Here is a 5,081-nt window from a genome sequence, read left to right as displayed (position 1 = left end):
CGCACGCTCTCGCTGTTGCCCTTTGCCCGCCTTTAAAGTGACAGTTTTAACTGTCAAGTGTTCACTTATTAGAAAATAAAAAAGGAAGGAGGGAAACTAAGGAGGCTTCTGAAACAAGAGGCGGAGGGCGGGGAGAATCATATACTGGTCTTCAAAGTGTGAAGATGACATAAGAACCTGTTGCATAATGTGAAACACACACAGAAAATTCCAGCATCAGCCCCTTTCTTAATACTAACAGGGGCATTTTAGCCAAGTCTACTCAGAATCAAGTCCTACTGGTTTCACTGGGGCTTACTCCCAGGTAGCAGGGGTTAGCATTTCAGCCTAAATAATGAGGCGCAAGGAGGGTACCCTGCAGTGAAGGAGCCGTGCCTTGTTTCTCCTACAGTGGTATCTTGGTTTGCAACCGTTTTTTGGATTACAACCACGTCAAACCCGGAAGTGCATGTCCCTTTTCTTGGATTACAGCCCATTTTTTTGGATTACAACCCAGTTTTTTTGGAGGCCCCATTGGTGACAGCATGCCTTGGGTTACAACCTGTTTTGGTTTACAACCAGACCTCCGGAACAGATTATGGTTGTAAACCAAGGTACCACTGTATTAAACTCTGCCAACCAACGGACAAAAATTGTGAGACAAGATCCTCCATTAGGCATGGAGGACTTGGAATCCAAAAAAAAGCAAGGAGGATGCAGTTTCACCTCCCTAAATTCACACGACTCTGGTTAAGGTGCACCTGTGCACTCTTATGGTTGGGTGTGGGGCCTCGAAATCCATTTAACCCCCAAAACTCACCCACACATTGAAATAAATTTAAACTAAATGGAACCTCCATCGTCAAAGGCAGTGTACTGCTGAAGACTAGATCCCCGAGGTGAAATAAGATGGGGAGGGCTGTTGCCTTCATCCCTTGCTTATAAACTTCCCAGAGCCATTTATGTAGCATCTGTTGTAAACAGACTCTGCTGGATTTCTTATCAAAGACTTGGACTGTAAGCTAATAGTTAATGGTGTCTTATACATACATACATACATACATACATACTTCCGATTGCTGAGTTATGCAGAGACCAAGTGAATTTATGTCTGCAATTTTTTTCCTACCGTGAAAATCAGAAGATTGCAAACTGCCCTGTGATGTTCAGAAGAAGGGTGATATAGACATTTAAATAAAAATAAAAATAATAAAGAAACCTTTTAAAATAAAGATGTTTACATTTAAGCACCCTTTGCTCTTTCTGCTATCTTGAGGTAATTTGAAAGCTGCATACTTAACAGCAAAGTCTTTCAGCAGTATAAAATGATAATAAACAAGGTGGGGTTTTTTAAAATACTGAAGTCCTTTTTACCCAGTATTTTATCCACTGAAAACCTGGAAGTTTCATTAACCTATACTAGGATGGTGCACACCAGCTTACAATGAACAAGCTGTGCACTTAGTTGTGGTCCATGGGGTGGTTGGTGGTCATAGTTCCAGAAGTCACTGCCTCTCAGCAAAGCCCTCACTCCGGGGGGGGGGGCTCCCCAGAGCAATACATTTTGAACCACTGCAAACTGTTCTTGGCAGTGTGCCCAGGAAAGAAGGAGAAGGCATTTATGTAGACACTAGTGAGAGACTGGGGGAGAGGGAATGAGAGCTACCTGCTCTCCCACCTTCCACACTAGTTGACTTTACCTGGAGACTTTTCACTTCTGCAGCAGAGACCAGAAAAGGACCAAGAGGCAGGTGGCAGTAGTGTGTATTTGGCTCTAATCTGTGTTATGTAGTACCATATTTTTTGCTCTATGACTCGCTTTTTCCCTCCTAAAAAGTAAGGGGAAATGTGTGTGCGTCTTATGGAGCGAATGCACGCTGCGCAGCTATCCCAGAAGCCAGAACAGCAAGAGGGATTGCTGCTTTCACTGCGCAGCGATCCCTCTTGCTGTTCTGGCTTTTGAGATTCAGAATATTTTTTTTCTTGTTTTCCTCCTCCAAAAACTAGGTGCGTCTTGTGGTCTGGTGCGTCTTATAGAGCAAAAAATATGGTAACTATATAACTGATTAAGAAATTGATAGCCTTTTAAAAGTGCTGTGAGAGGGGGTTATTGGTGGTGGTGGTTGTTATGGTATGTATTTTGTGTTTTCATTTTGTATTTTTATGTTGTAAACCGCCCTGTGATCTTTGGATGAAGTTTTGTATAGAAGTTTGATTAAAAATAATAGTAATAATCGGGTTGGTTAAAGTGTTGCAAATGGGGTAAGACTTTTTAACTCATATTTGGCACTTGATTAAATGCGGCATGTCATTCTAATTCACTTTAGTTATTAGTGTCAAGTCACTAAGATTACTTGCCCTCCAGTTTCTTGATATATGCCGCCCAGGAAATATTTATTGATAGACAATTGTATACATTTAAATAATTATGTTAAGTATTATTAAAAACAATAACTAATGAGTGCACATGCCTCCGGCTGCAGCTGGTCTGTCAAGTTGCAGCCAAGATTTGCAGCTGAGATCTCCCCTATCTACTAAATAAGCTAATGCTCACTTGCATATGCATTCATATCTCAAAATGAATGTTCCTGTTTTGTAAGAGTGATACTTTAAAAAAACAAATTACCTGGCTTGCTATCAGTCAACAGAACTGGTTGGGCTGGTTTCAAATCAGGCATTTTTTAAAGGGCTGTCCATAGGTGAGGCAGACCCGGGTGCAAGCAGGTTTAGGAGACCAGATGTCCGCCCAGATAGCCACTGCTCCATTCCTGCTTCCAAATCCTGGGTTGTCATTTGGTGAGGGTGTGAGAGACTAGCAGAATGAACTCTTACTTTAACCCCCTTCCTCCCCCAAGAGAACACTGATGAAAGCAGTGATCTGAAGTCTTATTATCCTCAGAAACTGAAATATTTAGGAAGTTAAAGGGGTTCTGAGACAATGTCAGGGCATGACTCGTACAAATCTTTTATGAATAAGTACTAGAAATCCTTTTAAAAATATACTGCACAGTGCTAGGGCTTGCCAATCAGAAGGTTGGCAGTTTGAATCCCCGCGACGGGGTGAGCTCCCGTTGCTTGGTCCCTGCTCCTACCAACCTAGCAGTTCAGAAGCATGAAGTGCAAGTAGATAAATAGGTACCGCTCCGGCGGGAAGGTAAACGGCGTTTCCGCGTGCTGCTTTGGTTCGCCAGAAGCGGCTTAGTCATGCTGGCCACATGACCTGGAAGCTGTACACCGGCTCCCTCAGCCAATAAAGCGAGATGAGCACCGCAACCCCAGAGTCATCCGTGACTGGACCTAATGGCCAGGGGTCCCTTTACCTTTACCTTTACGCTGACTTTGTGGAACAAGCTATCAAAGGTGCAGCAGCCCTGTCCTCTTTTCCATCTGGTCACCCTAATGGCATTGGGGGAAGTTCTGTAGCTCTGTGGGAGAGCACATATGTTGTATACAGAAGTCCTTGGTATTTCCAGGTAGGGCTGGAAACAACCCTTTTGTAAAACCCAGGAGAGCTGCTTCCCCCCAAACTCCAAACTCTACACTGGCACTCTTAAAAGAGGCTTAAACATATCCGCTGTAGATTTACCTTCCAATAATTTTCCAATTTGCTGCTGCTGCTTTTTAAAATAAACAGTCTCTAAGCTGGATGACTGTATTAAATTCAGTTGTATGATTTAACATACTATTGTCAGTTTGGAGAGTTTGGTCATTCTGGCAGGGGTCTCATCCATCCCATACATTAACGGATGTGGTTTTCCCCAGAGAATCCTGGGTACTGAATTTTACCCCTCACAGAGCTACAGTTCTGAGCACGCTTAACGAACTACAGTTCCTGGGATTCAGGAATTGGGGGGGGCGTGTCATGTGGTTTAAATATATGGTGTGGATGTGGTCAGAGCAGCTAGGACAAAATAATGGTAAAGGTGATTTCTGGCAAGGGCAATTCACCTGTAAGAGGGCAGGGGGTCTAAGATCAGCTCTCTCCATTTTTACAGTCTGAATTTAGAGAACAGAGCCAAGAGTTTGGATGGGAGGCAGCTTTGGAGCTGGCTGCCGCAGCTGCTCTCTCTAGGAATCTGATGCAGAGGTCAGCAGATTTGCTGCCTGCTGTCGGACAGCTGTATTTCTTTCTTCCAATAGGTTCTACTTGTATATTTGTAAATAAAGCGGACATCAAGTACGTCTCCAGTGTGCTCTCATCTAAAGGAAACTTTGGCACTGCTCCTTGAGCTCCTCGTAGCTTAGGGAAGTGTGGTGAGTGAACAACAATATACTACAGTGGTACCTCAGGTTACATACGCTTCAGGTTACAGACTCCGCTAACCCAGAAATAATGCTTCAGGTTAAGAACTTTGCTTCAGGGTGAGAACAGAAATCGTGTTTCGGCGGCGCAGCAGCAGCAGGAGGCTCCATTAGCTAAAGTGGTGCTTCAGGTTAAGAACAGTTTCAGGTTAAGTACGGACCTCCAGAACGAATTAAGTACTTAACCCGAGGTACCACTGTACAGTATTTCTCTCTCTCTTCTTTTCCTGCTCTATCTCACTTGAAGAGGTGTGTTCTTTCTCACTTGGCAAACTGAAAGCTGTAGCAAAATTTAACAGGAAGGGAGCAGGACCAGGCAGACCATCGCTAAGAAGGATTTACAAGAGAAACAGCAGTGGTCTTGGAATATGTTTGCAGGCCTGTGGAGCAGCCAGAAATTAATCCAAGTTTTCCCATCATGAGCGCTACCTGATGATTTTCGGCCCATGGCAAGTTGTTAAAGCAGGAATGTGATACACCATGGGCCATGCTGGCTGAGGCTAGTGGCAGCTTGAGTCCAACAAGGTCGGGAGGGCCGCAAGTTCCCCACCCTTGGGTTAAAGGCTAATTTAGGAAGTTGTGAGTTATAGTGTTCAGAAACAAGGAACATTTTTCAAAATAAGGTGTACAAAAATAGTTGTATAGCTGAAGCTGGCATTTTTGCCTCCTTTCAGTGGCTCCCTCTTTCCTCAGAAACAATCCATTTGTTTGTATCGGGGTGCAGATGGCGATTGAACTGCTAATTCTGGAAAAGGAGCACTAGCACCAGTAAAAGATTTAGGCGCGGGTCCCTTTAAGAC

This window comes from Podarcis filfolensis, assembly GCF_964270895.1.
Source record: "Podarcis filfolensis genome assembly, chromosome: 10".
NCBI lineage: Eukaryota > Metazoa > Chordata > Lepidosauria > Squamata > Lacertidae > Podarcis > Podarcis filfolensis.
The sequence above is the reverse complement of the archived record's forward strand: the minus strand, read 5'-3'. Positions refer to the sequence as shown.